The sequence below is a fragment of the Chrysemys picta genome, chromosome 6 (genome assembly GCF_011386835.1).
Source record: "Chrysemys picta bellii isolate R12L10 chromosome 6, ASM1138683v2, whole genome shotgun sequence".
Lineage (NCBI taxonomy): Eukaryota > Metazoa > Chordata > Testudines > Emydidae > Chrysemys > Chrysemys picta.
Genome location: NC_088796.1, coordinates 68,582,975 through 68,596,667, shown reverse-complemented (window position 1 = coordinate 68,596,667; position 13,693 = coordinate 68,582,975). Strand labels below are relative to the sequence as shown.

Below are 13,693 nucleotides of genomic sequence, written 5' to 3'. Positions count from 1 at the left end.
TTCCTTCCTAGCTAGCATTTTGAATGCTCTTTCCTATACAAGATCGCAGCTTAAAAACTGCCTTGATCAGTGAAGGATTTTCAGTCACTCTGGCCATGCTCTGAACCAAGTCCCCAGGCTGAACAGCTGCAGAACTTAATCTAGCTTCCCAATAATGAATTCATTCAGCTCATTCATATGCAAGTCATGTATAAGATCACAACTTTAAAGTAAGACCAATCTTTTAAATGGAGTGAATGTACAGTAGACCTAGACTGCAGAGGCTTGTCTAGAATTCATAAAGTATTTGCTGTGTTAATCAGGGAAGCAGCACACTTTGCTGCTGGATACCTTTCTCTCTGTGGTACCATTTAATTTTTTCTCTTCCTACAAATGATGCCAGCCATTGCTACATCTTAACTCCATCTGAGAGACAGGAACATGAGACCATCTTGCACCCAAGAGGATGGACGAGCAGCGTTACAGACCAAGTACACCTTATCTCTGATGTGCCTGGTGCACACTAGTCTGGGTGTGGAAGCAAACAGGCCAGCTCCTTAGGGTTACCATACGTCCTCTTTTTCCCGAACATGTCTGGCTTTTCGGCAGTCAAACCCCCGTCTGGGGGGAATTGCCAAAAAGCCGAACATGTCCGGGAAAATGGCGGCTCTGCTCCTCCCCGACTCTTCGGCTCTGTTTAAGAGCCGGGCTGCCCGAGCGCTACCGGCTTCGGGCAGCCCCCCGTGCCTCCGGACCCTGCGCCGCCGGAGCCCGGGAGGGGAAGTGCCCGGCTGGGGGCGCAGGGTCCGGAGGCATAGGGGCTGCCCAAAGCCCGAGCGCTACCGGCTTCACGGTTTGCCGGGCAGCCTACAGACCCTGCGCTGCGCTGGGGAAGCGCCGGCCAGGGGCGCAGGGTCTGGGGGCTGCCCGGCAAACCCTGAAGCCGGTAGCGCTGGGGCAGCCCTTTCCCCGTGGCTGGGAGTGGGAGGGAGGAGGGGGCGGAGTTAGGGCGGGGAAGGGGCGGAGTTGGGGCGGGGCTAGGGGGTGGGGAAATGGGCGGGGCCAGGGCCCGTGGAGGGTCCTCTTTTTTTTATTTATTAGATATGGTAACCCTACAGCCCCCTCCTGCACCAAACTCCCTCCCAACCCCTGCCCCCACAACCCCTGCTCCAGCCCCCTCCTGCACCAAACTCCCTCCCAGGAAAAGACTTGTATACAGGGGCCCCACAAAATCTAATAGCCCCGGGCCCACAGGATTTAATCTGGCCCAGCTGGAAACGAAACAATATGACAATAATATGGTAGTAATACCAGGCCCCAGTCATAACTCCTCAATGTCGCCTATCTATGGCTGTTGCCTCACAAAGCACTTACATATGTGCTTAATTTTAAACACATGGGTAGTCCCATGGACTTTAAAGGGACGACTCATATGCTTAATGGAAAATGCATACTTAAGTACTTTGCTGGATCAGGGCATTTATGTCAAGTTGTAATCTGGTCATTTCAGAGCAACTTCTACAGCATGCGATAATTTAAAACTCCCAATGTTTGTGAGGGAAAGCATGTTATTTGCCACAAGTGAAAACAGAAGTCTTCATGGGAGAGGAGAAAGAAGAGCAGGGAATGGAATATGAAGGAGAAAATTTTGTGTTAGAATTGAAGAGCGTTATCTGAAGTAGGCATGGAAGTAGGAGTCAAGAACCCACATTCTAATCCCAGTTCTGATAGTGACACAGTCTGTGGCCTTGGGCTATTTTCTTATCCTCTGTGACTCAATTTCCCCATACACTAAATGCAGATAGTATCCTAGTACTTGCCTAACTCACAGGGGTTTTGTGTGGATTAATATTTGTATTGTGCTTTCACGATGTTAAGCAGTATTATATAAAATTATGTGCACTAAATTTTGCTTTGCTAGGGATTCCATTTGAATCCTTTCTACGTGGTTATATCTACTTTAGGCTTATCTACACTACAGAGACTACATTGGCACAGCTAGGTGCTGCTGCTGCAGCTGTAGTTCCATAGTGTAGACACTAGCTACAGTGATGGAAGGGTTTTTTTCCCCATCACTCTACTAATCCACCCCCTCATGTGGCAGTTGCTAGGTCGATGGAAGAATTCTTCTGTCAATCTAGCAGTGCCTTTACTGGAGCATCCCCAATGGTGTGAATTTTTCGCACCCAAGCAACATAGCTAGGTTGACCTAAGTTTTAGGTCTAGACTAGGCTTTAGTACCAGGGTGCAGCCTGAGACTGAAACCACTGTGCCCCCTTAACTGTCCAGCCTGGGCTGTCTCTCACAATGCATTGCTAGCAACAAGCAACAAACCCCTCCAGGTGCTGTTATCACCCAGTACAACACATGTGGAGCCCCACACCCAGCTAGATTGCATGAATGCTCCCAGAGCCACTCATGAATCACACAGAGAAAGGCCAAGCATGGGTCCATTGTGTTCTGTTTTATATCCTTAGTCCATGTGCTTGGAGAACACAAGTCCAGGCATGTCTGAAGGGCATTGCTGAGTCACCAGGCAGAGGTGAGCAATTACCCTGGTGTGGCCTTATGCAAGTGAGTTATTGCATTGTAGCTCCCTTGCTGTTGATGGTTGTTCAACACGCACCCAGGCATTGGTTAGCTCCCTTGTCCCTGGGGATCTAATATCTGGGTCATTTCCCAACTCACAGCATTTTCTCGTGACAACCATACAACATATTCTCATAACTTCATATGCATTAATGATATACATATTTAGATGGAACAGTGGGTTTCAGTAGATCATAATCTTTCCCACGATACCTCACATAGCATGCTTTATATGAAATATCACAATTCTATCCAAATGAGGAATATGGGGTACAGGGTGCTCCTCTGAGATACAGCATGTCACAAACACATTAGGTCCAAGTATATCTCCAAATGCCCAAGATGAAGAGGTGCTTGTTTCCTAAAAATGCATCTCAGAGGCCCAGCTTTAGCTGTGGTGCTAGATCCTTCTCCCAGGGCAGTCAAACCAGGTTGCTGATAGTAAGAAGGAGAAAAGGATTCCACTGCTAAGGTTTTGGCTACATTAGGAATTGTTTTCTGTCTGCTACTGTGCTATTAGTGCCGCTCCTCTGTGATAGGAGTGCTAGTGTTGAACCAGCATTGGTGGCCACCAGTATTTTAAGCACCATGTTGTGCTGGAACCCTGTCTACACTAGTGGTCTCACCATTGTGAACTTTGGTGAAGTTGACCCAATGATAAAGCCTGTGGGAAATTTCAGTGAAAGTAGTGCTGTCCTTTGTTTCTGCTGCTGGGGAGGTAGCTATTATTGCAACATCTTATACTATGAGCATGTGCTAAGCAACCTGTAGATCAATCAAAGATACATTAGTTAGGCTTATTTTAAACATTCCTTTCAAATGCCATTCTTCTTAGTCCCAGGGTTACTTCTGTTCCTCACAAACTTGTGTCCTTTCCCTGTTTTTGTTGCAAATTATTTACATCAGAAATAACTGACACTGAAGATATTGCTGTAGCTGTGTTAGTCCAAGGATATTAGAGAGACAAGGCGCGTTAGATAATGTATTTTATTGGATCAACTTCTGCTGGTGAAAGAGACAAACTTTTGAGCCATAGAGCTCTTCTTCAGGTGCAAGCTGGGAAGCTTGTCTTTTTCACTACCAGAAGTTGGTCCAATAAAAGGTATTTGATATTAAAAGATATGACCTCATCCACCTTATCTCTGAAACTGAAGAGTTAGTAACTTGCATCCCAGACCATTTTACATTTCCTGCGTGAATAATTTTTGTCTCCCTCAGTTTCAGCCTGTGTTACACTTAGCACCTCACAGTGGGCCAGGCTGAGAGGTATGAGGTTTCAATCTCATTTGCCTGGCCTGTGTAGTAGACTAGGTATAACCATTCTATAACAACATTTAAAACCCATGTTCAAGTCTGAAAAGTGGATTATTTTTCTTTAAATGTCTCTTTTCTGAAAGCTGTACCCTCTTGACCTCATAAGAATCTCATTCTGCAATTAGGATTCTGTGCTTGGCTGAAGCACTTTTTTATCCAATTCTTAACACATGGCCAAAGCTACCCAGTTCAGAGATCCCTGAACTACAGTCACTAACCTGAAATAAGGAAAAACACATTCATCTAGTCCATTAGTCATTTGTAAGTACTGAACTCTTGTACGTTGCCAATTGCTCAAAATTGACATGGCTAAGCACCATCCTTTCATTAGGGTTTGCCCTATTTTCAGCCAAACCTTTAGTATTTCGCTTTTTTAAAACAACACTTTACGCAAATTCTTCGATAGAACTGTCATAATTCTGATGGGATTCAGCAGGCAGTGTGCCTGTAGGGATTTGTTTGTCTGAAATACTACTGTTGCCAGGATACTGTGGTGGCAGATGTCAAAAGACGACAAACTGAAAGGACAGACGCTAGAGACTAGCCTGAAATCTGCCCCTCGCATACTGATAAACATAGGGCCTGATCCTGTCCCCATTGACATCAGTGAGAACAAGATCAGGCTGTTAGTTTCACTCAGGGATGTGCTACAGGGGGTCTTGGAAGCTCTCCTGAGCCTTTGTTAAATTTCTAATACCAAATTGAAGAGGGGAGAGTGAGGTGATTTCCCTGCTGCTGCTGAAGTTCACCTTCTCTCTGGATACTAAATCATTCCTGCCAGAAAGGACTTATCCCTGGAGCTCCTAAAACTGCTTCTGGAGAGCAAACTATATGCCTTTGGAGAGAACCACATAGCACAAAGCAAAACAAGACCCTGGGGAAAGTATCTCTTAATAGTTCTTGTAGGTGATCAGATACCATGGTTATGAGCTCAATATAAAAACCGTACACTTTGATCATGTAATCTAACCTGCCTGGGCAGATCCATTGAAGTCAGTGGGGCTCCATACATGTGCAGGAGTCTGCCCAACATCCAGTGGCTGGAAGATGAAGTTAGACAAATTCAGACTGGAAACATGGCTCACTTTTCTAATAGTGAGGGCAATTCACCATTGGAACAACTTACCAAGGGATGTGAAGGATTCTCCATCACTTGAAGTCTTCAGATCAATATTGGAGGCCTCTCTAGATGATGTGTCCCAGCTCAGCCAGAAGTTACAAGCCTGATGCAGGACTCACTTTCTGAAATTCCATGGCCTGTGTTATGCAGGAGGTCAGATTAGATCATCATATTGTTCCCTTCTATTCTTAAAATCTATGCATCTATGTGGAACAGATAGCAAAATGAGGGAGTCTAAGTTCTTTTCACTGCACTCATCCCTAACCTTACTGAACCACTTACATGGTCTCCCTCTCTAGACTCGCTTTAATTTATAGGCATGAACACTGTGCTATACTATCAAGGTTTTCAGAATAGTTTTCAAATATTTATACAAAATACAAAACATTACCAAGTGCATTTAAGATGTGTTTGTTTAGCTGCAGAGAAAACAGATACATTACCCAGTCCTTCATCCATCTTCATTTTTTATGCAGCACATGCACCCTGGGACACAGAGTTTATCACAGACTGCATGCAAACATTTTTGGGGATCCCATTGTTAAAATATTGCCAGCACAACTATACTTTCACTTTGTGCTGTTAATAGCCAGTATAATAAACATACTTCATTTAAACTCTCTTCAGGGAGCCACAATCAATCATTAAGGAAGGCAATAAATAGTTAACCCTCCCCCTTTATTTTAATATAACACTAACATGCAAAAGGGGATTCATTAATACATTACTCTGATTCATTAAAAAGCACAAATTCGCAGGTCACTAAAATACATTTTGTCACAGAACCACATCCAAACCCCTTTGAAGACAGGGGCAGAATATGGCTTTTTAGATTGCATGATTTGATAAATCTTGCCTTTTTCTTTGTTATTTTATGGACCATCCCTTTTCACCATGAAAGAGAGTATGTATGTTGTACAAGACAGATGGTATTTGCCCCAGGCTCTCTTCACTCTGAAATTCACCGGGGTTTTCACAGCAGCCAGAGCCCGGGAGGGGAAGTGCCCGGCCGGCGGTACTTTTCCTGGACATGTTCGGCTTTTTGGCAATTCCCCCCAGACGGGGGTTTGATTACCAAAAAGCCGGACATGTCTGGGAAAAACTGGACGTATGGTAACCCTAGACTAAATAATAAATGATACTAAAAATATATTGCCACCAACCCTTATCAAAAATACTGTAGTGATTGCCAAAAATACTGTAGAATCACCAGAATCAAATGCAGTGTTTGGGACCAGTTCTCTAGTACTTTTTATAAAGGAAATGACATCATCAGACCAGTCCCCAAAATTATTTCAACTTTGCTATAAAACTTAAAACAACCACTCTCCTAGATTCCTAAACCAATACATTAAATGATCATTCTTAATATCTACATATCTTCACGACAATGGCCTGAGCAAACAGATGGACCTTTTGCTGTGGCCTGAATGCAGGTTGAACAGATTTGGGAGCCACCGCTGGAGCCCCAGAGTCAAAGGCCAGTGACTATCTCATTATATGACTGGTACATAGACATCCATTATGTAAATGAAACCATCTGGCTAAAGAATCACTCTTCTATTTTGTGAGGGCTCTCAATAAGGGTATGACATTACCATACTGTTTAAACTTGCCCATCAGAGCCCTGCATGGATTAATCACTGTCCAAAGCCAAAACTATACAGTGAAGTATGTCTTACATGACCATTCAACAGAACAACAGACGTGGCCTCCTAATGACGGTAGAGGAGAACTGTAGTCAGGACATTTGCAGTTGCCTAATTAGGGTGCTGTCTTGTACAGGTTTCACTGTACTATTTCACAGCTTGTTACATTTGTTACAAGGTTATCTGCCCCTTGCCAAGCTAAATGTCAGCATTTGTGGAGGCAGAAGCTGCAGGAGACAGCACTGTTGTTATAAATGCCAACTTAGGAAGACAACAAAGACAGGAAGAACTTTGAAATCAACAATCTTGAAATGTCTTGAAGAGACTGCAAAAAATAAAATAAAATCATAGTCCTGACATTGTACTCTGGAAATTATTGTAGTTAGAACTAATGAATGACAACCTTATTTCTTGAAGTCCCTGCTGTGTTTATAAATGAAAAATGGAAATAAAAGGTTTTTTGTGCTTGTGTTAAGTTTACTAAAAGCAATAATTCCCTTATAGCACCTGAAATGGAAAATATAAAATCTGACTCTTTTGTGAAAATGTTAGTTTATGAAGAGGAGTACTGTGCTAATTCTTGCAAAGCCAGACAACATTATTAGCTTGCTAAATGTACAGCATGTTTATTGTTCAGTGAATTGATAATATCCCATGGAAAATGATAAATAGCAGGTGACTGCAACAGAAAAGAACAAGGAAAAATGGGCACAATTAACAGAATGTCTTTTATGCAACTCCATTTCTTTATTTTATTTATTTTTTAAAGTTACAGTGAAATTGTACCTTGTCACATGGAGCGCATCAAACATAAAAGCAAACACCAATTTCTAACTACCTACAATTGGAAGCAATCCTACACCCATGTCCACCAACCAGAAAAAAAAAAATCAGAAGAGCAGGAAAACAAAGTATCTTAGTTTAAAGCCTTCCAGCAAAGGCTTGATCTGAAAGCAAGTCCCATGCTGCGTTCTGAAGGTTAACGAAATTGGTTTTGGATAGACTGGCAGTAGAAGAATGTTCCAGTGTTTGGCACCCTCCACCAAGATCACCCTTCCCTCAACCTCAAGAGCATACATTAACACTCTGCTAAATTCACTATATCCATCCCTGAGTGAGAGATTTCTAAAGAGAGAAAATAAGCAGAGAAGAAGAGTGTGATTTTTTGTTTATCTGTATTTAAAATCCAGACCAGGAGAAAATTCCATGTAGCATGTAAAGGATGGCTAAGTATCATGTTCTGTACTAAATATCAGGAAGACCAAAGGGAGTTTTTGGAATATAGTAAAACACCAAGAAAGAATAGATATGATATTTTGAGAAAGAGGATATTTTAAATGGTGTAGAACAGACCATCAGGAAAAAAGCCCACTCACAACTGACATCCACTTCTAATTGTATTTTCTCTTTATGGTGAATTTGATTAATTATTTTTTTAGTTTATGTATTTCCAAAGCATTATATTGTTTCCCCATGTGGGATATAGAATCGTAGGTAAGAGGCAATTAATAAGCTTAGCAGGTATGGATGAAGGATCATTAATAGCTGTTAGGTGATTTGTTGCCAGTTCCAATAGCACCTAAATCTTGAGATAAATATATTCCAAGGCTTAGTTATCTCAAGAGAGAACATGCATCATTTTTCTTTTATTAACAATGGAGCAGCAACATATTTATTTATATGCACATTTCCAGGCCTAAAAGCTTGTCCCTTTAAAATTGCTAGCACTAAATTCTGATCAGCTCTTGATGAAAGGAAGAATTATGAATCAGCAGCAACCCTGCTAACATCTGTGCACAATGCATATTAAAAAGAAACACAAAAATCAAAGAAGGTCCTGTAGAATATATTAGTTTCTACTCCAAGAGGATTATGGAATAAAATGTGCAAAATTACTTACTGTTCTTCATCATACTAATCACAAGTATTAGTAAAGAACTGGACCTAGATCTTAGTAATGTTGGGATAGCAATATATTTTGTAATGTGCAGTTGACCCCTTAATGATGAACACCAGCAAATCAATGCTTCAACATCATGTAACACATTAGCAACTTCCACCTTATATATCTGTAAAGGTAAGCCTACTTCTGAATGTGTCCATCCCTTATTCAGTACTTCATTTTCAGTCTATCGGTCTAGATATTTATTTACAATGTATGGTTTAAAAGTTAATTACTTAATCCTCCAAATTATTGCAGTCCTTGTAGTGGTAGAAACTTAACTTCTTTGAGTACATCAGTGCGGATCCCACTGTAGATGTGCATGCATCACAGACATTGAGCTCAGAATCTGTATAGCCAAGCCCATCGGGGCCACATATTTGCCCTGTGTTTCCTTATGCTCCCCGACAAGGGCATAGCAGCCCAAACCTTCCCCAGGTTACCTTTTACCCACCACAATAAAGCAACAGAACCTGGACTGTGTCTGACTCACTTTGGTGTTTTGTCTGAGCCTCAAAACCTACATTGTGTGAAGAGATATTCTTCACCTGCTTAGTTCTAGTTGGGGGGAGTGGGAGAGAGATCGCTCAAGGGGGAGGCCCCAGGGACCATGAAGTGAAATTGCATAACCTTTGGAAATGGTGGAGCCTAAGAGCCCTGAGGATTTAAACCCCATGCCTGGTGCAATAGTTTGCTGACCCTGATAGACAAGCATAGCATATGTCTTCTGCCTCAGAGAAAGACACATCTCTGATAAATGCTCTATTTCACACGCCTCCTCCTGCACCTGGATGGATGCAAGGTTCAAACCGCACCTCTTGCAGCAATCCATGAAAGTAGCCTCAAACCCTGGGGAGGAGATGACATCTAAATGAAGCCAAGGAGGCATTCCTCAGCAGGTGCTTCAGCAATCAGCCCCACCACTGCTTTCAGCAGTGATACAGGGTCAAAAAGAAAGCCTACATCAGCACCGGGATCCCCTGCACCACCAGGCATCTCCTCACAACCAGAGACATCAGTGCCAATGTTCTTGGTGCTGACTTAATCCAGAATACTCCATGTCAGATGCAGAGCAGTGCACACACAAACACAGATCTGAGTGGGCATCCCATCCATCCTGGAAGGAGGACTCTAAGGACAAAACAATGATGGCCCCAGTTTGAAGGATGGTAGCAAGGCACTGCTGATGAAGGTGGCCAGGGAGGCTATAGTACTAATACCGACAGACACCAAGAGCCTTACTGGTACCAACCTTGGAAGCAACCTTGGAGCCTCTGGACCAGGGGCCAAGGTTCACATTGAAGATCCACCCTCACCTTCCTTCCAGCATATATCATGGCACCAGCTCTGACATCAGCACTAGAACCACTCTTGACAATGCCATCGTTCCCAGAGGAATAATTCTCCTCTGCTTCCTCAGAGTCCAGCAGGTAGCCAGCCCTCAGCTACGAGGCTGGAACAGTAAGTGGTTATCCTAGGAGTACCCAATACCAAGGTCTGCTACAGGAGTGTCAATGGGCAGGTCACCCATACTCCGGCCATTACAATCTCCCACAATCACCCTACTGGAAGCACCATCCTGCCAGTCCTAGAGTGATGCCCCATTACATGTCTCCACAAATTGGAGGAGGTCCTGATTGCCTACAGTGTCCTTAGCTAGAGCCTTGGAACCAGAAGAGCTTCTGTGTAAGTTGGTGGAACAGGCTGGGAGATGCTCCAGCTACCTTCCCCACCTAAGGAATCCTCTTCCTCCCCGACAAGGCTGCACCAGCTGAGGATGACTTTTGTTTTGGCTGAGAAATAGGTGCTTGAAACTGTTGCCACGGCTACTCCATCCAATTCCTTTCCTTACCCCCCACCTGCCCTCTTTCTCCATCCACCTTCAGGGACCCTTCTCACAAGAACCTTTTACAAGAAGTGGCTTTATTGCTCCATTTGGGAGCTACAGACATTTCTCAAGAATTCAGGGGCAAGGGTTTCTACTCCCTTTATCATTCCAAAGCAGAAAGGGGGTCTTCGGCCTATCCTAGAACTGAGGAGGCTGAAGAAATACATATGGCATAACGTTTACCTTAATCATTCCATAGCTTCAGGCTCAAGACTGCTTTGTGGGATGCATACTTGCAGGATGCATGCTTCCATCCACATTTCCATCCATCCAGGGCATGGGAAGTATATCAGATTTACACTAAGGCCAAACCATTATCAATACAAGATACTTTCCTTTGGACTCCTCACAGCATCAAGAATCTTCACCAATTGCCCAGCCTTTGTAGCTACAGAAAAAAAAGGTTTTCATGTCTACCCTTATCTGGAAGATTGGCTGTTATCAGGTAACTCTGACACACATCAAATGAGCTTGTTCTCTTGCTCAGCTGGACCTCATGGTAAACCAATATAAATCATCTCTCAGTCCAGTGTGGACAATAAGAGTTAAGGAGAGACTCTGTGATGTCCTGAGGTAAATATGCCCTTGCCATGTTCCTCTGAGTGCCATCATTGATAAATGGGGCACTCCCAGGCATGACAGTGCAGACTTGCCTCAATGAATTATGAGGCCAGATGTAATTAATATACAGAAATGCCTATCAGTGACTAATTCTAAATCAAAATCTTAAATCCTGGGTACTACTGGCTGCCTAGACTTTTCAGAAAGCTTTGTCAGAAAGTGAGGGTGGAAGTGAAAGATCAGAGCAAACCCAACTTTTCTAGATTGAATTTTTCAATCGCCAGTATAACAGAATTACTGGTCTAGCCACTATCTAGTCACTGTGGCCTGGGCATTTATTATGGGAAGACAAGGGTGCCAATAACATTCCAAAGAGACATCCTTATCATCCATGAATGCATGGGCAGGAGCAAGGAAAACAGTTCAAATGGTGAACATGGAAAAAATAAATGATCTGGTTGCATGTCTATAGAGTGGCTGTGACCAATAGCAGCATAAGTTGCTAGTGCAATATTTACATTTTGTTCTTTTGAATGCAAGTATAAAATAACTTTTCTTTTTGTTCTTTGCTGTGCTCTAAGATACCAGATAAATCAATTTTTTCAGAATTAAAGAAAGGTGCACTTAATAAAATTAATATCCCAACAAAGAACAATAAATCATGTTTAAACATAAGGCCTTCTAGTCAGGCAAAACTCTCATTGATTTCAGTGGCACCCCATACCCTGAATAACTGTTTGCAGGAACAGGCTCAGAGTTAGCAGAGGCAGAAGAAGTCTCTTTGTGCAGCTTGTGACATTCTATCCTTGTAGCTTTAAATGAGTTAAAATTCCTGTTACTTTTCTGAACTCTAATCATGGACTAATTCCTCTGATACAGCCACTCTAGTCTTCCATTCAGCCCAAACACTTGGCATACAGCCCTGGATCTGCTTTCGGAACTGCTGCCACTGAATCTCCTGTGACTGGAGCTCAGGCAATGAGTGCATCACTCTTTGTTGAACCTTTTTAACCTATTTATTAGGACTATTTTAAAAAGCTTGCCAAAACAATTAGGGCTAAAGCTCAACTAGAAACTACAAAGCCATTTAAGTATTAGGCACCATATAATGACTTTTGACAGAGAGAATCCTAGCAATTCCTTGTCAAATAGACAGGACACTGAATCTAATGAGTGCCTTGTTTTGGAAAGGTAATAATAACAATACAACCTGCTGGATGTTCTTGCAGCAACATATTTATGAATTTCCATTACATTATTGCCAGCTGAGCCCTCCACTAATCCCTGACAAGTATATTGTTTGATATGTCTAGTTTATTACACATGTAATACGCATTTCAGAAGGTCTTCTGAAACCCTTGTATATTAATCCATTCTTTGCATCTTTCATCTGATTTTCTCAAAATCCTTATAAACACAAATTAAGACTCCATATCCAGTAAGGTAGGGGAAAACTTACAATTGAGGAGACTGATGCAGGGAAAGGTTAACTGACTTCACCAAGGCCACACAGGAAGGCAGTGTCAGAGTCAGGACTAGAATCCATGTCTTCTGACTCCCAGTACTGTGCCTTGATAGCTCAATCATCCTTTTTTCAAGGGAAATGTGATTAATGGTAGTTCTGAATCCCCTGAGATTTCAAATTCTGCTCTCTTTCACTGATTAGATCTTACTCTAATTCCATCTGAACAATTTCATTATTGGCAGAATCTCACAAAAAGCAAAGGATATACAGATATTTTCAAACACTGATTAATTCAGATGAAATTCATTCCTTAAAAATAGGCAGAGACTCCTAGGAACAAAGAAGAAGAAAGAAAGAACAAAATGCTAAAAAAATTCTCCTGAGACAACAGAAAGGTCATTGCTATCAGTCTGGAGATACTAGCCGTTACTTTGTTTCATCATCTTCTTGCAAGAAAGAGAGAATCCAGTTTCAAAGAACATTTTGGGCATGGCTACACTTACAGATATAGAGCACTGGGAGTTAAACCAGCCTTCGGAGACCACAGCAGGGAAAAGACTGCTAAGTGTTTACACTCTCAGCTGGAAGTGCAGTGGCGTGGGCACATTAGCAGCTCTTGCAACGCCACAAAGAGCAGTGCATTGTGGTAGCTATCCCAGAGTTCAAGAGACTGCAACGTGCTTTTCAAATGCGGGGGGTGGGGTGGAGTGTGATGTGTGTATGTGGGGGGAGAGAGTGTGTGTCAGCATGTTAGCCAAATGGGCTTGTTTCCCCCTGGAGCTGCCCAATTACCCCAAGGAGGCACGGGAGTCTAGAAGACGGCTTCAAGTTCTTTATTGATCAGTCAGCTGAGTGGGTGTCCCCCTCGACTAATGCCAGAGGGAGGAACACACCTTACAAACGCAAAGCAAGCCTTTTTTATACACAGTAACAAACAACTTAGCGTGCATACATTCTGCTAACCTATGGAATTTTTAAATTCCTTTCTAGGGGTAAACAGGATACATCTGTTGGACTTCCTTGATTGATTGTTTTGTATACGTATAGGCGGAAGGCAGCTTTGCGGTGCTTGTGGGGAGCTGCTGGGAAAATAGGCAAATAGTTGACCTTTGCTCTAACAACATGCAGTCTTGTAAATTCAGACCCCCTTCCCCACCGCCTCTCTCTCTCTCTCTCTCTCTCTCTC

The 13,693-nt window shown here is 42.7% G+C and overlaps 1 long non-coding RNA gene across 1 annotated transcript in view; it reads right to left on the bottom strand.

The window, feature by feature from the left end:
- LOC135984318 (uncharacterized) overlaps positions 1-13,674 on the bottom strand; it is a 39,788-nt gene extending 26,114 nt beyond the window's left edge. The window contains exons 1-2 of the long non-coding RNA XR_010602263.1: positions 13,011-13,674; positions 5,009-5,139 (exon numbers count right to left, since the gene is read on the bottom strand). This is a non-coding gene — a long non-coding RNA (uncharacterized LOC135984318). The remainder of the gene's footprint in view (positions 1-5,008; positions 5,140-13,010) is intronic.
- Positions 13,675-13,693: the final 19 nt, after the last annotated feature.